Source organism: Heterocephalus glaber, unplaced genomic scaffold, assembly GCF_053883595.1.
Source record: "Heterocephalus glaber isolate CG9 unplaced genomic scaffold, H.glaber_assembly_v1.0 deba00000347, whole genome shotgun sequence".
NCBI lineage: Eukaryota > Metazoa > Chordata > Mammalia > Rodentia > Bathyergidae > Heterocephalus > Heterocephalus glaber.
The window spans coordinates 34,068,858-34,093,593 of record NW_028258143.1 but is presented as its reverse complement, the minus strand read 5'-3'; the positions used below and the strand labels follow the sequence as shown (position 1 = coordinate 34,093,593).

The 24,736-nt window shown below is 35.7% G+C and overlaps 1 protein-coding gene and 1 pseudogene across 6 annotated transcripts in view; one reads left to right on the top strand and one right to left on the bottom strand.

Moving 5' to 3' along the window:
* Galnt13 (polypeptide N-acetylgalactosaminyltransferase 13) overlaps nucleotides 1-24,736 on the bottom strand; it is a 568,495-nt gene that overhangs the window by 305,232 nt on the left and 238,527 nt on the right. The gene's annotated exons all lie outside the window — the stretch shown is intronic.
* On the top strand, nucleotides 9,684-9,777 carry LOC147829908 (U6 spliceosomal RNA; annotated as a pseudogene).

Sequence of the window (24,736 nt, the reverse complement as noted above, 5' to 3'; positions counted from 1 at the left end):
TACCCTGGTTCTGACTGTTCTGGGTGATAATCGCTCTATCCTTCTGGTTTCCATGGTCAACTTCCATCTATTGGTTTTAGGAAAAAATGTTCAGGGAAAAAATGGTAACAAGAGGGGAAGGGAACAAGGAAAACCCTTCACTTTAATTTTGCATGCACAAGAGAAATTCATTGTAGCTGCAATCATTCCCAAAAGCCCATGCAAAACGTCCAAAACTTTAAACTAATTTTTGAAATTCATTTAATCACCAAAGATTAATTAGTACCAGAATCCCTCTATGAACTTTAGACTAATATAAGTTTTACAGTTCTACTTTTAAAGATCTATTTGTCTACTGGAGAAAGAAATCAATTAATCATGCTGTTTTCTAATATACAATATACTTCTTGTATACTTTTCATTTTCTAGAATGTACATTTCACATTGGCAGGGAATATATCTTATCCATATTTGCAATCACAGGATCTGGCACACATCTTGCAATCTAGTAGGCTGCAACAATATTCATTTAGTGAATAAGTTTAGTTAATCCAGATCAGTGTTTTGGAACTAATAGAAAGCTATTTTGTTTAGACTTCTAAGATTTGATCAGAAATTTACTGGTGTACCAGACCTAGGTCCTGACATCCAAACTCCTCACAAAGTTGTAAATAACTTTGTGTGCCCAAACCCAAGATCATAAGCAAAAAGTACCTCTACCTAACACTCTCTTCAGCTCCTAATCAATAAAAATTGCCCACCACCTGTGGAGCTTGATTCAAGGATAACCTTTCTGGTGAGTTCTGTGAATAGCCTTCCTCTTTATGTAATTCTCTTCTCAGCTAGGAGCCCAGATCTAGGTTTAATTTATCTTTCTCCAGCCAAAGACCATAATCTGTGTTTTTAAGTATCCCTTCTCTTACATAATTTCTTCATCTAATAGAAAGATCCAAAATATTCACCAAATTCTCTCATAGTAATGAATCAGACACAGTGCTCCATTTCATACTAGTAAGTTACATTTCATAGATATTAAGTACACATGAAAATTAAAGAAACAAAACCCAGAAATATAAAAACGTAAATTAGAATTCAATAACATATCAAAATGATTAAATAATCAAATCAGTTGTTCATCCTTTCTAAAATGAGCACTGTTTTTATTTTGATGATTTAATGAAGCTGTAAGTGTAAGCATATACATGTCGCAGTTAATTACCAATCTCTGAAATTTGACATACTTACTTATGTGTGAAAAAATGGAAGAAGAAAGTGAAAAAGATCACCAAATTAAAAAGAACTTGCCTCCAAGAAAAATAAACAGAAGGATTCTATTAAATTTATTGATTTTTTTTTGTTCTGGTAAACAAAGAAGGTAACAAAAATATCAAACTTAGAGCAGACACCTGCTAGATTATTTTATTTTACTTTCTCCCCCATTACATGTTTTGGTACATTTTAGGTACAAAATACATTTACATACATCATTGGGATCTTGTGCCACTACATGAGTATCTTGGTTCTTATTTTTTTTCCCCTTCCCCTGCCCTCCCTTCACACCATCCACACTTCCCCATTTGCAAAGATTTTGTTTCCATTTTTTTTCTTTTCTCATATTTTTTCTTTTCCTTTTTTTCCTTTCCCCTACCTCTCCCACTTCCCCTGCTCCTTTAGACCTTTGCTTCCTACTACACAATATCAATTATACATTTTTAAAATTAAACTATCAAGACCTAGGAGACATTACCACGGATTTTACAGAATTTAAAAGGATATAGAAAGCATATTACAAAAATCTTTTTTGAAATAAATATGACAACTTCTAAGAAGTACCTTGGAAGACAAATTAATGAAACTGACTCTGGAGGAAATATAAAATTTGAATAGCACCTATTAAAGAAAGTATATTCCTAGCTTGCAAACCTACCTATATGATAACAATAGGCTCATATACATTTAAAGTGATAAATTATATCAAACACTTAAAGCAGAAAAAAAGGAACACTTCTCCCCTCATTTTAGAAAATCAACATTGTGCTAATCCTAAAACTGGATAAAGATAATAGAAGAAAAAAGTATGAATATAGGTAGAAATTTGTTTAACAAAACAAACTATTAGAAGTCAGATCTGGCAGGATGTAGAAAGTGGTTTTGTTATAGGGATGGCAGTGTTGGTTCAGGATTGGAAGATCCACCCCCAGAAGTCATCATTTGAACAGAGGAAAGGAAAAAGCCATATGATCCTATAATTAGATGGAGAAAAAGTATTGGACCAAATTCTACAGCTGTTCATGGTAAAACCTATCAGGAGACTAGAAGTAGAACAGAAACTTCTCAACAGATTAAAGACATGTACTCCATACATCCAGTGAGAACACCTTATATGAATGGAAAAGATACAATGCTTTCTCCGTAAGGTGGGGAACAAGGGCATATATGCTTACTCTTTATCTGTCCATTAAACTTTGAAATCTAGGCCCAAACCAAAATAGTCTGGCAATAAAATGACACAACTAGGATAGGATTGGCATGGCAGAAGCAAAATCTTTGTATGTAGATGAAATGATCATCTACAGAAAAAATATTAAGAAATCTCTAGGAGCCCCTAGAACTTGTATTTGAATTTAGCAGAATTAGAAAACACAAAGTATATATAAAACTTCAGGTCTGTGTATACTTGCTATAAATGAAGAATTGGATATTGAAATTTAAAAGTTATGCTGGAGTACAAAGGACCTAGAAAAGTTAAAAACCAACCAAACAAACAAAAAAACAGTGTTGGAAGGCATTTAGTACCTAATTTTGAGACTTCTAAAGCTACAGTAATCAAGGCAGTGTTGGTGTAAGGAAAGACATATAAATCATTGGAATAAAACAGAGAATTTAGAAATAGAACCACTTATATATGGTCAACTGAGTTTTGAAAGATTATTTAACATTAGCATTTTCTAGAATAGAAACTCAATTCAAGAGCCAAGCAAGAGATAGTGTTTTCAGCAAACGGCACTAGAACACCTGGTATCTGTATATAAAAAATTAACCTCAAACCTTTTTTCCATATATGAAAATAACTTGAAGGGATCTATGAACCTAAATATGAAAGTCTAAAAGTATAAAACTTTAAGAAGAAATTATAAGGGAAAATATTTATGAATTTAGGGTAGGGAAGAAATACCTAGGATACAAAAACCATGATGTATAAAAGATAAAAATTGATAAATGAGATTCCATCAAAATTTAGAACTTTAAATGACATCATTAAAATGAAAAGTAGTCCTTAAACAGACCATATTTACAATGTATATAACCTATGATCAGAATATATGAAGAAATCTTACATCTCAGTAATAGACAACCCAATTAAAAAGTAGACACAAGAAGATGATAAATAGCCAGTAGAGCACAAGGAAAGGTGTGCAACTCTAGAATCAGAAAAATACTAATCAGTCCAATAACAAGATTGAATTATACGCTCATTAGGGAGATGAAGTTAAAAGTTTTAAAAGCCTTGTCATCACTTTTTCTTTTTGTTGGATTCTCCCACTTTGCATTTAATTTGTCAAGCCCAATGGGTTCATTCTGCTGGGCTTCCTGGGGTTTTGTTCCTCATTGTCTTTTCCTAGGATATTGGCTAAAATGTTTTGGAGTGCTGGTTTTGTATTCATGAAGTTCCTAATGTTCTCTTTATCATGAAAGTATCTTATTTCTTCATCAACTTTGAAAGATAGTTTTGGAGGGTACATCAATTTGGTTTGGAGACTATTTTCCTTTAGGGCTTGAAATACATCACTCCAAGTTCTTCTTGCCTTGAGGGTTTGCATTGAGAAGTCTGCTGTGATTCTGATGGGCTTTCTTTTGTATGTGATTTGTTTCTTTTCTCTAACTGCTTGTAGAATTTTGTTCTTCTCTTGGTTTTCTGGAATCCCAACTATTATATGCCTATGTGTAGATTTTTTTTGATCAAGGCTATTTGGAGTCCTATATGGCTCACTTATCTGTATGTCAAGTTCTTTTCCCCTCCTTGGGAAGTTTTCTGCCATCACTTCCGTGAACAGTTTTTTATGTTATCTGCACTCTCTCCTCTTTCTTCATTGACTCCAATCAGTCTTATGTTATTCTTCTTTGCATCATCTAGCAGCTGCTGGATTGATTTCTTGTGTTCCCCTAAAATTTTAAAGCAATTTTTCTTTTCCTGGACACTAATTGCAATCTTATCTTCTATATCTGAAATTCTATCCTCATATTGCTTCATTCTGCTGTGTAGACTTTTGATGGAGTTTTTAATCTCCTAGAAATCTGTTTGCATCTGTTTTATGGATTCCATTTGTCTCCTATGTTGGGATTCCATCATGTTCCTCAGATCTTCTTTTTCTTTTATCTGTGTCCTCTCTAGATTTATTAATCATGTCTTGCACCATGAGCAAAATCTTTGCTGTTATCTGAGTAATTATTTCTGATTTGATTTTTCCCAGATCCTCTTTTGTTGCCAGTTCAGAGAGTCCAGGTGGTTTTGTATCAGAGTGTTCCATCTCATTTCCCTTTGGGGTGGCTGTAGGTGATCTGGAAGTCTGTTTTTGAGGCTTTTTTATGTGTCTTCTCATTTCCGGGGTGGGGGGTGCTTCTGTCGCCCGTGTGGCTCAACTTCTCTTCCCTAGGGGCATGGGATGTCAGCAGGGGAGCTTCCAGGTGCTGGGACCAGCTCACCTTCTCTGCCCTAGGAGCATGGAATGGCAGCAGGGGAGCTTTGTTCTGGGTGCTGGGACCGGCTCAGCTTTTTGCCCTAGGAACGTGGAATGGTGGTGGGGGAGCTTCCTTCCAGGTGCTGGGACAGGCTCACCTTCTGTGCCCTAGGAGCATGGAATCTATTTTACTTTTTAAAGAGTAATATTTTTATTGACTTTTATTTCACGTTAATGGTGACTTAAGGGAAAAATATCATTCCACTATTTTTGTGTGCTTTTCTGTTTTGAATTCTCATTTGGAACCCTCTGGGACAGTAAATACATGTTTCACTTGGCATGAGATTTTCACTTGGGTTTCAAATAGCACACTTATTAATTAATTTATTTAAAATATAATTACTGAGTATAGACCAAACAGGTACTTTGCTATATATTAAAAATATCAGAAGAAAAATATGACAGATGCTACACACTTGTCTTTCTCAATCTTTAAATTTATTACAAACTAAAAAATTCTTTCTTCAATTTCAATAATAATTGTTTTTTCCAAACTTTTACATTTTGAAGATTCTTATTTTGAATATATTCTGTGTATGAAAGTATTAAAATTCAAACACTCTGTCTCTGAATTGTGAATTTAAATTGCTAATATTTGAGGCCAATATCATGTGTATTGAGGCCAATATCACATTGTATTTTTCTAATTAATAATGTATTAATATAAAAATTACATAAATATTTGAGTAGATAAATCCAGGAAAATATTACCTAAAATAACAGTACTTTGTTTAGTCAATATGTTTTTATTTCTTAATCCATATATATATATATATATATATATATATATATATATATATATTTCCTTAATACCAAGTTAAGGTTTTAATGTGGCCTTCAATGGAGCAATAATATCTTTCCTAACACAGTGTTTCTTTTACCTTTTGTTAAACATATCTATAGTTCTTGAAATCATATAAATACATATTATTCATATTTTAAGTATTTTAGTTATTATTCCAACTTTCAAATATAAGCAACTGAAATAGAATGTTATATATGTTCTCTATATATTTCAGTTATACTTAAGCCATTAATCACTCAAAGGTGATCTTCAGAACTATTTACAGCAATTTAACCTTATTATCAGATTTAAAATATTGTGAATTTCTGAATTCATTGCCTTTTCTATTATTAATTCTGCACCTTTTTTGTCTTAGATGTTGAGAAACAGAATATTCTATACTATGTCTGCTTTGCTGCATTCTAGAAGGTCTTGCAAAAACCCCAGCATCTATGATTCAGTCACAATATGAAGACTTTGCATTTTCTGGTATGCCAAGTATTCCACTGACATTCATTCAACAAGGTTTCCAAGTAACAGAATTTTAGAGCTGTGAGTGATATCAATACTTTTGTTTTATAAATAAAGAATGATTATTTTAAATGATTTTTTTAACAAATGTTTTGAAAAAAGCTATCTCAAGTGCCCCTATTAATCTCTCCAAATTCTACTAATTTCTTATTTTTATGATTTTATTCTTCAGGAGATTTATCCATATTTACTATCATTGTTCTTATGATTCCCTCAGGGCTGCTCCTGTAGAGATAGGATTAAGATTCAGAGAAAGAACATGAAGGAATACAATCAACCCAACTCCTGCATGTCAGATGGAAAAGTGCCCAGTGATTACACAGGCACCACATCCTGGGTAGCAAATGGACAAGGGCACTGAGATGAGTAACAGAACCTTCAGTATTCAATAAATGTGGGTTGATATAAAATTTTAACCTTTTTCATAAATAACTTTGAAAAACCCAGCTAACTACTATGGGCTTCCATTGCCTTATCGTTTCACCTTATGAGTAGTGAGGCATAAAAAATATTTGAGTGGAAAATATAATAATAGTGATTTTAAGAATTATATATAACGCTCATAAAATTATACTAAAAACAGGATGAAACTCATTCATTTGTTTAAAGTGCCACCAAACCATCGCTTTGATCTTTATAATTTCATAATGAAGCTAACAATAATCTGCCACCCAATTTTTGGTTTTGACTGTTAAGCAAAGTAGAGGTAAATCTTGTGTTACTTAACTCTCTTTAGCAATATGATTTATAAAGCACAAATATTCTATATATGTAAATTAATATACTTTATTAGAAATATCCTATCTTGGTCTACCTCATCTATCATTAGAAATAAAGGAAATACAGCAAGTTCTCTAACACTGCACATACTATATTCAGGCTGTGACTGAGATATGTGCATTTCATGCATACCACATCTTTTAGCTTCCTGTTTTCTCAGCTGCAGTTTTTTGACACAGTCTATTAAGTACATGGTTGAAGCAATTTATTGTTAAAATCTCTCACAACTGAATTGGCTCTAGGATGACTAAATCTGTTTATGAAAGGTATATGATATCTTTTTTAAAATTACTCAATTATTTTGAAGTTGTAGAAGGTCTACAAAAACATTAAAAGTTGATAGACCCTTTCCTACATATATACATTGGTGGTTTGTGTGCCAATACAAAGTTCTCAATTATTAAATTCCATTCTTTTTTCAGTACCAGGGATCAAAATCAGGACCTTGTGGGTGCAAGGCAGGTGCTGTGCCACTGAGCTAAATCCCTGGCCCTTAAATTCCATTTTTATAACAAAGTTTTCTCACTCCAGTTGTCTTGTTGATGTTGATTCTGATATGAAATATTTATGTCAAGATGGAAAACAATAACATGGTTTTATGCATGTTTTTATTGGTGTGTTTGAGTGTGCATGTGTATGTGTGTGTGTGTGTGTGTGTGTGTGTGTGTCTATTAGGATACTGGAGATTGAATCCAGGGCTTTTGCACTGACATACATCCCTGTTCATTCATTCATTCATTAATCTATTCATTCATTTATCTAAGAGTCATGGTCTCCTGAGTCATGAAGTTGCCCAGGATGGGTTCCATCCTTGCTGCCTCAGCCTCCCAGAGTGCTGGAATTACAGGTGTTTGCTACTACTCCCAGCTAACAGAATTTTTAAATGAAAAAAATATAGTTGAATCTATTATGTTGCTTAGCCCTTATCTTTCCTTATAACCAGCTCCTTCTCTTAATTACAATAAGAGGTTAAACAAAAACATTGAAAAATGGTGTTAAAGTACTATTTGTTGTTACTTCATTTTCATTAACAAATATAGTAAATACTGAAAAGGTCATAGCCAATCATATGCTTTTTGAATCCTTGGGTAGGAGGGTTCAATTTTTGCATTATCCTCATGATCTATTCACTATCCTTCATAATTTATCCACTAGCCTTTGGAGTTGTTTATTTGAAGTTCATAAGATCTATCTCAGACACTCACTTGATGATCTGTCTCTCCCCACTCATACTATAATGCATATCTATTCTGGATTCTCCAATGTGATACCAAAGTAGGACTCACAATTATTTTTCCCCTTTATTTCCAGAGTCTATTTCAATTATTGGGATATAGATGCCTGAAATGCAAAATGTCCATTCTAATAGAATATTCATGAAAAAAAAAGACATATTCATTGGGCCCTGGATAAACATTAATTATACCAAGTACATTGCAGCATGTCATAGATATTTGTGCTTGTCCTTTATGATCTCAGTATTCTTATTATTTTCTCCTCATCAGATGACTATTTCAGTGCCCCTATCTATCTAGAAATTTTAGAAATAAAGACATCAGAAAGCATTGAACTTTGGTGTCTAAGAGCCTGGTTCAAACCATGCCTTTGTGGTTTTTATGCTATGTGTTAACAGATAAATTTGGGCAAGTAATACGTTAAGAAAAGTACATTTTCTCTCAATTTTAGCAAGTTTGAAAACTAAGATTAGATAGATAATTTTAAAAGTTCCAATAGAAGTTGCTGGAATGACAGTAACACTGATACTATGACTATTTATCAATCCTGCTTCCCCCCCACCTCTATGGGTGAAGTCCAACTTTGGAAGAAGGGTTAAATAAAGTAGGGGAATTAAAAGGCACTGGGTATATGGTGGCATTTTCTACTTCTGGAGAAGGAGATGAAAGTATTTATTATACTTCAAATCAAGTGATACAGATCCTAAAATATCTATTTTCAGAGGTTGTAGCTGCTTTTAATAGATCAGCATCATATTTTTCCTTCAATTTTAATGGCTGTAAAATTATAACTTTAAATGATATTTAGAACTAAAATGTAATGGGAAAGCATGACTTGGTATCATTAGAATTTGGAAATACGTAAAGCAGAAATTTTTATCTTAGAAAAAATTGAAACTGTTGGGTGGGGAAAAGAGGTCAATAGTTGAGATGTACTGCTAAATTTTGATGCAGGATGGAGTCATCAGTTCCCAAGAACAAGTGCACATGATAAGAGGTAACTGGACCTGAAGTTTCTAAGCAAGGCTTTACCCTATAGGGCTGAGGCAAGGGAGCTTCAGAAGCAGTCTTTTTTTCCCCTTAAATTCTTTTATTGGTACATTTTAGGTATACAATACATTTACATTTATCATTGGGTGCTTGCACCTGTACATGATGTATCTTGGTTCTTATTTTTTCCCCATTACCTGTGTGCCCTTCACCCCCTCCACCCATCCCTATTTACATAGACTTTGTTTTCATTTTTGTCTTTTCTTATAATTTTTCCTTTCCCTTCTTTCCTTTCCCTTTCCCCTCCCACTTCCCCTAACCCTTTGGACCAGAAGCAGTCTTTATATGATATATTTTCTGAAGCAGGAACTGAGGAGGAAGATTTAAAGAAGTCAGGTGAGAGTCATTGCTCTGTGTTAGAATTCAAATTGTAAAGAAGTTTCTAAAATGTTCTTCACAAAAATGAAAATATGGAGGCATGCCAAATTGGAGAGTATTGTAACCAAGAGATAGTAGCCAAAAACTAGGCTGCACCACTTATCTGAAAATGAGACTTTTCCAATAACTACAAATTGCTTGAAAACTGCATATAAATCATTCAAAACCTGGTAAGAGAAATCTGGCAAGTTAAGAAATTATGGAAGACTGCTAGCTTTGGCAGTACATATACTAAAATTGGAACAATACAGAGATTAGCATGGCCCCTACACAAGAAACTATGGAAGAAAGTCATTTCTTACAGTTCTGCATAAACAAAAACATCTCTTTCTCCCTTAGTTTTTAACTGTAAGTTGGAAATAATTATATTTATATTTTAAGCCTAATTAGAGAAGAAGATTCAAGGGAGAGGATTTTTAAAGCATCCAAGTAATGACTGGCAACCATCAGTTCCTCAATAAATGGAAGCTTAAAAAGAACTATCAACTTAACAGTTTGTTAGTCTCTCTTAATAATCACTAAATTTTAAGTTCTTCAATTTTCATCTGCTTTTTGACAGAGTACATTGCAATCCCTGACATTAAACTATGTTCAATTTCTATCTTTCTCCTATTCTGCAACAGACTAAATTCTCCTGCTGAAGAAAAAAAATGATAAAAATATTTATTTATAACAATACAGGCAAACACCTCTTTTATCATGTCAGTATTCCTCTGAAGATCCACAAAAATCTCTCTTATGATTACAAAATCAGTCAAATTTTCTACGTATTGAATCCTCTATACTATCAGAATATATATCATCATTCATCAATAAGTCCACTGAATAAAAGTTATTTCAATCACACAGTAGAAACTCTTCTAGGAATAGGAAATCACAAAACATAGAAAGATCTTGCATTCAGTGGCCTTTAATGAGATAATAAGGTGGATAAGTTAGTAAAACATGCACTATCACAGGCAGACAGTAGGACAAAGGAGAAAAAAAGTCAGCAGAGAAAGAAGGTTGAAATTGTCGAGAAATGGTGTAACTTTATACAATGTGGCCAAATAAGAGTTTAGAGGAATGACACCAAGTAAGGATCTTGAAAGTCAGAGAACAGAGGATGTAGATGGTTAAGAAACAAACATCCCAGGCAGAGGAAATACTAAGTACAATAGTCTGGAAGACATTGTATTCTTGGTGTGTTCCAATGTGCATGTATGCCTATGATAACAGACATAAGAACAAACAGACTCATAATTTAAGAACAGTTCTGCAAGATCACTCTTACTGTTATGCTGATCAGAGACAAATTTGTCAAAGATAAGAAAGAAAGAAGAAAGAAAGAAAGAAAGAAAGAGAGAGAGAGAAAGAAAGAAAGAAAGAGAGAGAGAAAGGAAGGAAGGAAGGAAGGAAGGAAGGAAGGAAGGAAGGAAGGAAGGAAGGAAGGAAAAAACCAAAATATTTAACATCTTACTACAATGGTTCAGGTAAAAAATATCAGTAGCTTAGACTAAAATAGTAGCACTGGAGATAATAAGAAGAACTAGTGGCAATCCACTTTCCAGTCCCCATTCTGTCTCTCCTAGGGAGAAGCTTTCTTTCTCTCAAGAAATTTTTCCTACTCTTAAACTCTGCTGTTCCTAGAATTCATTCTTTGATTTTAGAGAACACAAACTCAAGTTTCAGATATCTAGTAGGTTTGGGAGTTACATCTCTTCCCCCTATATCATTTAAGAGGTCTTCCACCAAGATTACTTGTCAGACGTTAGAGTTTTCTTTCATAGGTTCTAACTTTGGTCCTTTCACTTCATAGATTGTAACTTTTTGTTTCATAGGCTCTGGCAATTTGTTTCATAGATTCTGGTTTCTGTTTCATAAATTCTGGCCTTTGTTTTGGCTTTTGTTTCAAAAGTGTCTGAATTTTAAGTTGTGTTTTAAATGTTTGCAAATTTCTTGTTTTTCTTATGCATTGTCCTCTGTTAAGATTGCATTTTGTTCTTGTTTTATATGTGTTGCATTTAGACTTAGTTGCTTAAAAATGCTGAAAATGGGTCTCATGAAATCATCTCAGATAAAGACAGTTCAGGCTTTTATCTGTCCCTTATAGAATGCCAAACAGTGGCTACTCTGCCAGCTAGCAATTGCCTTTAGGGCAGCTGCCACTCTCAAAGCAGAGGACAGGTTTCTCCAGTTGTCCTCTGGTGAATCCCCACTCCCATTGACACCAATGGTGGGTGGAACATTGACAAGATAGGCAATTGTGTTCCTTTTAGAGAGAGAGATCTGACTGCATGGAACTAGCAGAAACTGAGGTGACAACTGAGGGGTCATGGCCAGGCCTACTCTCTGGTGGAAGGTCCCTCAGAAGAAACTAACTCCTGACAGACCATATGGGTAATCAGCAGAAAAATCTCCACATCTTGTCCTACCTGGACTCCTCAGTGAGGTGAAAGGGAAATCTGTCAGTGATCATGAACTATCCTCCATCTCAGAGTGATCTGAAATAATGCTTCCAGAGCCCTTTTTTTTTTTTAATTCTTTTATTGGTACATTTTAGGTATAAAATACAGTTACATTCATCATTGGGATCATCTACCATTACCTGAGTATCTAGGTTCCTATTTTTTTCCCCTTCCCTTGCCCTCCCTTCACCCCCTCCACCCTTTGCTATTTGCAAAGACTTTGTTTCCATTTTTTTTCTTTTCTCATATTTGTTCTTTTCTCTTTTTTCCTTTCTCCTACTCCTCCCACTTACCCTGCTCCTTTAGACCTTTTCTTCCTATTACACAATATCAATTACACATTTTTAAATTACAATATCAAGATCTAGGAGACATTACCACAAATTTTAAAGAATTTAAAAGGACAAAGAAAGCATATTTCAAAAATCTGTTTTGAAATAAATTTGATAACTTCTAAGAAGTACCTTGGAAGACAAATTACTAAAGCTAACTCTGGAGGAAATATAAAATTTGAATAGCACCTATTAAAGAAAGTATATTCCTAGCTTGAAAACCTACCTATATGACAACAGCAGGCTCATATACATTTTAACTGATAAAAATAAAAAACAATTAAAGCAGAAAAAAGAAGGAACACTTCTCCCCTCATTTTGGGAACTCAACATTGTGCTAATCCTAAAACTGGATAAAGATAATAGAAGAAAAAAGTATGAACATAGATAGAAATTTGTTTAATAAAACAAACTATTAGAAGTCAGATCTGGCAGGATGTAGAAAGTGGTTTTGTTATAGGGATGTTGGTTCAGCATTGGAAGATACACCCCTAAATGTCATCATTTTAACAGAGGAAAGGAGAAAGCCATATGATCCTGTCACTAGTTGGAGAAAAAGTATTGGACTAAATTCTACAGCTGTTCATGGTAAAAGCTGTCAGGAGACTAGAAGTAGAACAGAACCTTCTCAACAGATTAAAGACATGTACTCCATACTTCCAGCAAGAATACCTTATATGAATGGAGAAGATACAATGCTTTCTCCTTAAGGTTGGGAACAAGGGCAAACATGCTTACTCTTTATTTGTCCATTAAACTTTGAAACTTAGGCCCCACCAAAATAGTCTGGCAATAAAATGGCACAATTAGGATAGAATTGGCAAGGTAGAAGCAAAATCTTTATATGTAGATGAAATGATAATCTATAGAAAAAATACTAAAAAAACTCTAGGAGCCCCTAGAACTTGTATTTGAATTTAACAGGATTAGAAAACACAAGGTATATATAAAAATTCAGATCTGTGTATACTTGCTATAAATGAAGAATTGGATATTGAAACTTGAAAGTTATGTAGGCGTATGAAGGACTTAGAAAAGTTTAAAAAAATAGTGTTGGAAGACATTTAGTACATAATTTTAAGACTTCTTCTAAAGCTACAGTAATCAAGGCAGTGTTGGTGTAAGGAAAGACATAGATCATTGGAATAAAACAGAGAAACTAGAAATAGAACCACACATATATGGTCCACTGAGTTTTGAAAGATTATTTAACATTAGCATTTTCTAGAATAGAAACTCAATTCAGGAGCCAAGGAAGAGATAGTGTTTTCAGCAAATGGCACTAGAACACCTGATATCCATATATAAAAAATTAACCCCAACCCTTCTTTTCCATACATGAAAATAACTTGAAGGGATCTATGAACCTAAATATGAAAGACTAAAACTATAAAACTTTAAGAAGAAATTATAAGGGAAAATGTTTATGAATTCAGGGTAGGCAAGAACTACCTAGGATACAAAAGACATGATGTATAAAAGAAAAAATTGATAAATGAGATTCCATCAAAATTTAGAACTTTAAATGACATCATTAAAATGAAATGTAGTTCTTAAACAGACCATATTTGCAATGTATATAACCTATGACCAGTATATATGAAGAATTCTTAGAGCTCATTAATAGACAACCCAATTAAAAAGTAGACATAAGAAGATGATAAATAGCCAGTACAACACAAAGAAAGGTGTTCAACTCTAGAATCAGAAAAATACTAATCAGTGCAATAATAAGATTGAATTATACACTCATTAGGGAGATGAAGTTAAAAGTTTTAAAAGCCTCATCATGACTTTTTCTTTTTGTTGGATTCTCCCCCTTTTCGCTTAATTTGTCACACCCAATGGATTCATTCTGCTGGGTTTCCTGGAATTGTGATCCTCATTGTCTTTTCCTAGGATATTGTCTAAAATTTCTCAGAGTGCTGATTTGATATTCATGAAGGTCCTGAGGTGCTCTTTATCATCAAAGTATCTTATTTCTCCATCAATTTTGAAAGATAGTTTTGCAGGGTACATCAATCTGGGTTGGAGGCTGTTTTTCTTTAGGGCTTGAAATACATCACTCCAAGCTCTTCTTGCCTTGAGGGTTTCCATGGAGAAGTCTGCTGTGATTCTGATGGGCTTTCTTTTGTATGTGATTTGTTTCTCTTCTCTCACTCCTTGTAGAATTTTGTTCTTCTGTTGGATTTCTGGAATCCCAACTATTATATGCCTATGTGTAGATTTTTTTTGATCAAGGCTATTTGGAGTCCTATATGGCTCACTTATCTGTATGTCAAGTTCTTTTCCCCTCCTTGGGAAGTTTTCTGCCATCACTTCTGTGAAGAGGTTTTTTATGTCATCTGCACTCTCTCCTCTTTCTTCATTGACTCCAATCAATCTTATGTTATTCTTCCTTGCATCATCTAGCAGCTGCTGGATTGACATCTTGTGTTCCTTTACAATTTTAAAGCGATTTTTCTTTTCCTCCTCACTAATTGCAATCTTTTCTTCTATATCTGAAATTCTATCCTCACATTGGCTCATTCTGCTGTGCAGACTTTCAATGGAGTTTTTAATCTCCTAGAAATCTGTTTGCATCTGTTTCATGGATTCCATTTGTTTCCTATGTTGGGATTCCATCGTGTTCCTCTGATCCTCTATTTTTTATCTGTGTCCTCTCTAGATTTATTAATCATGTCTTGCACCATGAGCAAAATCTTTGCTGTTATCTGAGTAATTATTTCTGATTTCATTTTCCCCACATCCTCTTTTGTTGCCAGTTCAGAGAGTTCAGGTGGTTGGGTATAAGATTGTTCCATCTTGTTTCCCTTTGGGGTTGCTGTAGGTGATCCAGAAGTCTGTTTTTGAGGCTTGTTTAGGTGTCTTCTCATTTCCACGGGGTGGGGGGGTGCTTCTGGCACCCAAGCTGCTCACCTTCTCTGCCCTAGGAGCTTGGGATGGCAGTGGGGCAGCTTCCTTCTTGGTGCTGGGACTGGCTCAGCTTCTCTGCCCTAGGAGCTTGGGATGGTGGTGTGGGAGCCTCCTTCTGGGTGCTGGGACCGGCTGAGCTTCTCTGCCCTAGGAGCTTTTGATGGTGGCAGGGGAGCCTCCTTCCAGGTGCTGGGACCGGCTCAGCTTCTCTGCCCTAGGAGCTTGGGATGGCATTGGGGGAGCTTCCTTCTGGGTTCTCCCTCAACCAGCCATTTGCCCTGACTCTGTGTATAAGCTGATGCTCAGCTGCTGGAGAAGAGATACCAAGCACCTTCCCTCATTCCAAGAAATCCATCTTCTGTTCCCCTTTTCTTTAAAATAAGCTCTGGCACAAAACCCCTGTCACCAAGTTGTAACTCCAGGGCAAGGTCTCTACCTGAGCTGGGCCGGCTATGCCCACATCCCCAGAGCCCTTTCTTAAACCTCCATTAAGAGTCGAGCTACAGGTTTGGACTGCTTTCTCTACTACTAGTAAGACCTTCAGACAAATGTAGAAAATAAATATTTGATAGATTAAAAGCTACCTGAGCCTTTTCTCACTCCCTCCAGGCATAGTCTTCATCATTTACGTGTGTAAGGGAAAAATGCCTTTTCCAATAGGTTATGGACTTTGGAACGTTGACTATGGACTTATAAAATGCTATATGGTGATTTTTTTGGATGTTTAGCTAGCTTGAGCTTTATTTGGACTTTTTCCTCTCTGCTAGTGAGTTAAAAACTCCCCTAAACCTTTTCTCCAACTTGTTGGGGGTTCATTTGAAAATCCCTTCTAGTCAAACTACTCCTCCTTCCAGAAATTCAGACTAAGTCAACCCACAACAACTGTTTTGTCTTACACTAGGGAAAATAAGAATCAGTAACTTGCATTTGTGTTTTTAAGTGCTAGCTAAAATATGGGACTGTTTTGGTCAGCCTTTCTCTTCCTTCATGTGTGAACACAAGTTGATAAAGTTCCTTTACTATGTAGACTGTGGCCACTAGGAAGACCTATGAGTTTCAAATACTTAGTGAAATTAAAATGGACCTTAAAGGAGTAGCCTTGTCTTGCTGCTAATAAAAGTTGCCTAAATGACTAGAAAGACAACAGAAATTTCTGAGAGCTTTATCTGCCCTAGGGTGCAGGGCAGAATCTCTGACTTACCATCTCTGGAGGTGATCTCTTTTGCAGGAAAAGTGCCCTAATTTGACTGTTGTCTTATTTTCCTCTCTTTCAAGGAACTAAAACTCAGTGGTTTAAATCTCTCAGTTTGCTAGCAATCCTTCCTTTTCTAAACATGTTTGTTATTGCTGAAGTCATTTGTAACTTGGGCTTTGAGAGTACCTACTGGAGTAAGGATATGAGTTCCCTGAGAAAGATAAGGTTGCATGCTGGTAAAGGGTAGATAGTCCAGTCCAGTTTTATTCTCTGGTTCTTCTCTCTCCAGAAGGTAGCTACCTACCCTGGAATGGTATAAACCTTGGAGGATGCCCTGGGGACACTCTATGGGGCACAGGAGTCAAGTAGAGACTTATGGGACACCATTATTTGTTTCTCTTGTTTCAGATTAGGAACTCCATATCTGAACCTCTTACTCCTTTGGAATGTATTAAGAAGCAATTTAGTATTTTTCTACACCTGTGTGTGTATGTGCCTACCTCTTAAAGCCAAGAACACAGAGGAAAGTACTATGATGCTATCTCATAATTAGAATTATACTGTAAAAGAGAGAAAATGGTCAAAATCATCTTATGTTGAGATTTTCTTTACATTAAGAAGTAATTCTTGGGGCCAGGGATTTAGCTCAGTGGTTTCGCTGCCTGCTACACAAGTGCAAGGACCCAAGTTCAATCCCCGGTACCAAAAAAAAAAGAAGTAATTCTTGCTTTTGTTCAAATGTAAATGTGGGACATAGAAAAATGAGCAACACCTCACCCTTTAGACATTCAGTACCTCTAAGCCTGAGTCTACTTCTCACCTTTTAAAACCTGAGAATAAAGTTTCCAAGACAACTTTAAGCCTAACCACCAGATGCTGAGGGTGGAGTTTCCAGGCCAGACATAATTAAAACCTCAATGAAGCTATATCCATCCATAGCTAAGTTATTCAGGTCCTTCAAAGACAATATATCTTGCAGAAAGTAAATGGCAAATATGGGACTACCCGTGTTCATGTGTCTTTTTCTCTCAGTGATCTAGGACAGATCAAATGAGACCTAAGAAAGTTTTCAGATGACCCTGATATGAACATTGAGGTCTTTAGAGGATTTATGTAGACCTATGGACTAGAATCTACTCTGCTGAATTTTCTAACAGACAGGGTTTCTAACGTCTCTAGATCTAAGGCACAACTTTGCAGCCTTGAGGTTAAATATTTAGGCCTTATGATATCTAAAGAAACCCAAAGACTGGGGGAAGAAAGAATTAAATTCTTTCCTTTCCACAGCCAAGACTCTAACATAGCTAAGAACTTTCCTAAAAATTACAGGCTTTTGTGGCCTTCAGATAGCAGGATATAGTGAGATTGCATGACCCCTCTATTAGCTTATAAAAAACCGCAAGAGACAGACACCTGGGAACCTTATTCCCAGACTGCATTCCAGAAGCTCAAACAAGCACTTCCAAGTGCCTAACTACAGGGCACCATGTCAGATTTTATGTTAATAAAAGGTGAGACATGGCTTTGGGAGTATTTAAACAAGATCGGGGAGCTGCTGAACAGCTTGTAGGGTATTTAAATCATAAATTAGATATTATAGATTCAAAATAATTTATTTAAAAAGAAAAACCCTAAACAATATAGTTAAAACACTTTCATTGTTTTTCAAGAGGGAAAAAGCAGCCATTTGGGTCCTTTGATTATAGGTTTGATTTTCTGGTTGGCAATTCAGTTGGAGTCAATTATAGCTTTTGTCTCTAGAGACATGTTTTGCTAAGGATTGCAGATCCACTCTGGAAAAGCTCCTGATCTTAATTGTCCTTCTACATCTGAGATGGTTAAGATTTAGTTCTTGTGCCATACTTAAAGACACTATTCTCTCCCTTCTTCACTGTCCTGCCCCTGAGAAATAACACAGTTTGATTCAAGGCACTTTCCTCTTCTGTGGCTGCTGGATTTCAAGATAAAGCCTCCAGAATGGTGTATTTCCCCTCCCTGGAAAACTTCCAGAGTAAAGCTGACCTTCATTTATCTCTGGGCCATATAGAAAATTGGTCTAGGTTTAATCCTGAAACTCTCAAGAAATAAGTGTAAAAGTTTTAGTCTGGATTTATCTGTCTTTCAGCCCTCAGGCAAAATTAGAGAATGGTAAGAATAGATAACCTGGCTCTGGCCACTTCCTGCATCTTTAGTTAGCCACCATTGGCAATGGATGAGATAAAGTCTAAGGGACACCTTAGATTGGGCACAGAACAAGAGGGATAGACAGGGATGCCTTCTTTTCCCTTTTTTTTTTACAAGATGGGAAAAACTATCATAGGTAGACATTTGCAGCACAGTAGGTTGGAGCCTTGCCAGGCCTTTTTCCTTCACTGCATGGAATTCATACATAGCTCCAAAGAGTGCCACCTAGTCTTTTTTATATGCAAACCTGGCCAGAGTGGACTCCCTGGAAATAGTTAAAATTTCTTGTAACTGTCTGTCCCTTTAGAGGGGACAATACATGTGGGTATCAAACAATTATGGTTATCAAAGCAACAATGAGAAGCCTGTATAGCTGGGTATTCCAGTCAGATAAACTGTCAGCTTAGGCCCATCTTAAAACTGTTTTTGCTGTGCCGGGGGTTTGCCTCAGTGGTTCTGCTGCCTGCATTGCAAGCACAGGGTCCTGAGTTTGATCCCATCCCCCTTTCCAAAAAACAAAACAAAAAACTGTTTTTGCTTTCACAGGTGTAGATTTTTATTTCTTTTGATTCTTATTACAAGAGATCTCTGTTAATTGATCTAAAAGTTCTGACTAGTCCTTTTTATAGTTATAAACCTAAAAATTATAAAAGTTATTATAATTCAACTTGGCCAAATACATCTGAGTGCACTCTGATTTATAAACAAGTTGTCTTATGGGTATGTCTGTCTGTCCTTTCAATTTGTTACAACACATACAGCTGTTTTGTTTGAGTTTATTTCTTTTGGCATTTTGGATTTTTTAAGATTTTGCCTGTAACTCAAGTTGGCTTATAAATGTCACTAAAGACATGCTTCCTCTGGGTTTCCAGATGATCCAAATTAATGTCAACTGGTTTTAAAAATACAGTACATATTGTTGTCTGTGTATAACTTGGAAATCTTTCATTGGTCAAAATAATGTGTTAATTGTTATAATCTGGCTCTCATAGGTCATCTAAAAATTTAAGATAATTAAATAAAGACTATTGGGCTCAGGAAAACTACTGGACAGGACTCTCCTTAGTAAATAAAGGAGCAGCTGCCTGGAAAAAATTTATTCCACCTTTTATTCACAAAGGGGACCCCAATAATTTCCATAGCCTCCTGGGAAATACATTGTTAAACACATCATTGTGATGGTCATATGGCTCAGTTTTCTGTGGGAAAACAATAAGGTTTTATCTATGATGCTCTTGGTACAAAACAAAATTAAGGGACAAAGGGTTTTATGTAATTGATACTCATTGTTATTTCATGTTATATATATTCATGCCTTCCGGGTGTACAAGTCTTCTAGGATAATTGCTTATGGTAGTGATCTTTTTTGACTCAGGTATCTGCCTTTCTCTTACACTCCAGCTACTTGTGATAAGAGGTACATGTCAAGCCAGTATGAGAAAAGCAGTCAAATAATAGCTTTCTTAAAATCTTATATGATAGGGCCAGGTATTTAGCTCAGTGGTTTTGCCACCTGCTGTGCAATCGCAAGGACCCAAGTTCGATCCCCGGTACAAAAAAAAAAAAGAGTGCAGTGAAAAACTTATTTGATGTATGTTATATGTGTCAGCACACTTAGGGATGTTCAGTCGCCAAACATTTGAAACAATGTCACACACTAAAATTAGAGGCTAGACATTATGAACTCATAAGGTACATTTATAGGCCAATATGTATGTTCTCTTCAGATGGCATCCTACTAAAAGATAACAGATAAGAGTTTTCTTTATTTCACTTAATGCCTTGTGATTAGATGGAGGTGTTCGACTAAAAGTCTATTCCATACTAAGATGGACATGTGTTACAAAGAAAATGTCATCATGATTGTCATGCTAAAATACTATGTGTGGCTCTTAATCTTAATTTTCTCTATGTAATGTATAACTGTTGTCTGTTAACATTCTACAGGGATTCAACTAAATGACCATGGTTGGTAAAATAACAGCACTCTAACTGTGTTTTATATTTCAAAAGTGCTTGAAGTCTAAACTATTATGATAGTTAAGCTCACTGCTTGTACTGAAATACTTATGTCACTGATCTTCTCTTCTGGGTGTTCAACAGCTAAAGTTTGGAGACCAAAACTAGAAAGGTAACTGGGCTATGAGGACAGCCAATACTTTGGCCCTGGCCCCTCAAGGTCAACAAAGATTCAGGACACAAAGGAACCTTTCTTACAGGATCCTACATCTTTAGTAAGTCACCCAACCTCCTGAGCAGGGAGATTGCTGGAAACCAGAGGACAAATGTCCTATGTGCTAAAGGAGGGTCACTAAGAGGGAAAATATCTCCATGCTTTCACAGAAAGCAACATGGTCAAGCAAGGCCATGACCTATCCTGACAGCTGACACTAACAGGAGCTGAGAGGCTCATAATGCCTGACAAGCCTTAACTGACCTTGATAGATAGCAAGAGGTTCACACTGATGGACACAGGTCTCACTTTAACTTGGTCTTAAACACCCAGCAGAAAAGAATAACCAAAAGGCATAAAATAATGCCACAAAAATAAAGCTAGATATAAAAAAGGGCTCCAGTCACTGATCCCTTCTGGCAGTTTCTACCTACACCAGTAGCTGACCACAGTTATAGATCATTAGGAAAAAACTATGGTAGAATCTATAAGACCCAGCAGGTCACAATCACTATTTCAATTTCTAAGTGTGACTTTCTTCCCAACTTGCCCTTCTATTCTAGTGTGCTCATGCTTAGATTATACATGCTCTACTTTCTTAAAAGTTTTGTTTATTTTTGTCTGAAGGCTGCCAAACTCCAAGCAGTCATACAAATGGAACAAATGACAAATATGCTAGAATTCTTTTACTGGGATCCACCAGATCGACTTGTAACAACTCCTAACTGCTAAATTACTTCTATGTTGGATTCTGAAGTCCCCTGGACCTTCTTATCCTCTTTGTGGGATGCTATTACCAGTTCCTCCCAGTGGAAACACTTGTTGGCTATATTCATAGCAATCCTGCTGACCTTATAATTTGGCCCATGTATTGTTAACTGTTTCTTTGGCTTTGTCTCCTCCAAACTCAAAGCTATACAGCTACCAAGATGACAATGCCTGGCGCCCATTGAAGAAGGCCTTTAGATAGACCCTCTGTAGAGTAACTCTAACTGCTGATCACAACTACTATGACCCTCTTCAGCTGGAAGAAGCCAGGCCTGTCTTCACCCTTTGCCCCCTCACAGCAGTTAGGGTACTTCTTCAGAGGGGGGAATATTGCAGATAGGTAACTTAATGAGATATCTTGTAGGCAGTTAGATAGGGCCAGCCCAGGAGGAACCAACATGGTGGACAGTCAAGGAGCCAACATGGAGGACAATGAAGATACATTCACTGAAGGCCAGAATTGTAAAAGGAGAGTAACTACACACCCTTGTGCTTCCCCTGGGGATAAATAGCAGTAATTGATATTCTAAATAGGTATCAATCACCAGGGTGGGGGGGACAAGGTCTTAAACCAGCCTCTCCAGGAAATATCCCTGATCCCCACCTTTACTGAAAATCCTTGTATGCTTGTTACATGACTTGCTCCCCATTTAATCAATATTACCTCAGTGACTGTACTTGTAATCTTATTGGTCTGTCATGGTTTTGCCCCACCTCATGCCCATCTTGTAAATTTCCATTGGGTCTTATAGTTTTGTCCCAGTTTAAAAAGTGGGGTGGGTGGGCAACCCACTTTCAGGTCCCCCTTCTGTCTCTCTTAGACAAAAGCTTTCTTTCTCTCAATAAAGTTTTCTTACTCTTAAAAGAAAATAGAAGAAGAACTGTGCTGGGGATCAAACACAGGACATTATGTATATATATATATGTATATATATATATCAAACACAGGCAAGCATGGTGCTGCTGAGATAAATCTCCAGCTGGGAACTGATTATTTTGAATTAGCTGATGATTCAGATGTTGGTTAAGAGAAAGCAGTCAAATGAGACTCCACTGTTTGCCCTTTGCAACTGGAAGAACAAAAATTCCAGTTCCTAAGATGATAAACTTCCTGAAAAGGAGAGGTTTTATAGGAACTATGTGATAGTGAGTTTTGAACACATTACACTTTAGATGTGTGTTAATCATTCAAGTGAAGATATCAATAATATTGTTAGAAATAGGCTTAGGTTGAAGCCACTGAAAATAGAGGCTCCATGAAATTACCAAGGTAGTGAATACCAACAAAATGCTGGCTAGTAACAAGGTCTTATTCTCTGGTCATACTTACCTGTAGAAGTCAGGGTGAAAGAAAAGCACTTGTGTATAACAAAGTGTTAGACTGGCAAGAGAAGTATGAGAGAATTAGGATACTGTGGGGACTTGAGAACCAAGTGAAAATTTTGTTCCAAAATGGAGATAGTAATAGACTCTGTTAACTTAAGTGAACAGCTCAAGAAATGCAAGGACTGGGAACCCACCACTAAGCATGAAAATAAGAATCATTAGTGACCTTGGTAAGAGCAATTTTACAGACACTGTGTGGCTAAGAGTTCACTGAAATAGATGTATAATGAAATGATAGGAGTCGTTTATGACAGTGAGGACAGACAACACTTTCAAGAACATTTTTAAACAAAAGAAGAGAAATGGACATATCTGTGAGAAGTGTCAAGTGATGCAATTCAAGTGTTGTTTTTTAAGGAAGAATGAACAAGATGTATGCATGCTGTTCTGAATAACCTATGAGACAAAGAAATTCATGCAAGGAACAGGCAGGACTATTGAGACAAGGCACTTAAGCAACTAGGAGAGGATGGTGTGGTTATGATTAGAAATATGGACAATGGATTCAGAGTGACAAAAAATGATAGGGCCAAGGGGACCAGGGATTTAGCTCAGTGGTTCAGGCACCTGCCTCGCAAGAGAAAGGTCCCAAGTTCGATCCCCAGTACCAAAAAAAAAAAAAAAAGGATAGGGCCATGGATTTAGCTCAGTGGTGCTGCCACCTGCCTTGCAAGTATAAGGTCCTGCACCTGCCTTGCAAGTACAAGGTCCTGAGTTTGATCCTTGGTACAAAAAAAAGGATAGAATATAGGGTTAAAATTTAAATGAACCATTATATGCCTTGATGAGACCAGTGGGAGTTCTGTTCTATTTACTTTTTTTTACACTTTTTTCTTAATGAAATAGAAAATAAGGTTCAAAACTAAAAATTAGAATTGGAGGGGAAGTATCACAGGTATGAGGGGGATGCTAAAATTATGAGGGGGGTGAGATAATACTTTAAAAGAAATAGCAAAGGAAAGAGAACAGATAAGAGAAATATATGACAGATGGATAGAATTAGGGTCTGCATGAGAGTAGTGGTTAAAAATTTAAAGTAACAAAAGTCAATATCACAATATGAACAGTAACAAAAATAAACTATCATTAAATTAATGTCTTCATCAAATTACGTAATCATTCTACTTTCATATCTTTTCATGTTTTCCTTCCTATTTAGAATCTCTATATTCTCCCTTGTGTGTATGCTTATGTAAGTCCCACCTCTTATTTTCAATGGCTAATTCATTATTCATTTTTTTCTGTGAGCACCTTAGTAATGTAAATCTCCATCTTGTCTTTTCTTCTCTCATATTCTTTTGTGTTCTGGAGTGGTTAAGATTATATACTTGGAATTTCACTGCCTAAATTCAGATGTCAGATGCATGACCTTGGGGAAATTCATTAACCTGAGTATGTTTCCTAGCTTATAAAACAAACACAATAAATCATAAGACATATTTTATGGGGTTTTGATTGAAAATTACATAAGCTAGTAATTTAAAATATGCCTTACACATAGAAGTTTAATATTGACTACTAGCTGTCTTTACCAATATCAAAGGACTTATTAAGCTATATGTTTAAATTATATCATGGGGTAGAAATCTTTCCCTAACATCTATGCTATGTAAGGTTATTAAAAATAAGAACTATTTTCTATATTAACTTTTGATCATATTGTAAAATACTGGGTAAAAGATACTGGGTGAGTATTTGTGAAATTATAATTTTACTTAATTGATATAAAATTTAACATCATACTACTTGGCATGATGATAAAATAATTATACTGCATCTTTTTATTTAGATTTGAAAATAAAACACCATCTTAGCAAATTGTCTCAGGCAGTCTCCTATGACATTTTAGTGAAAATGTT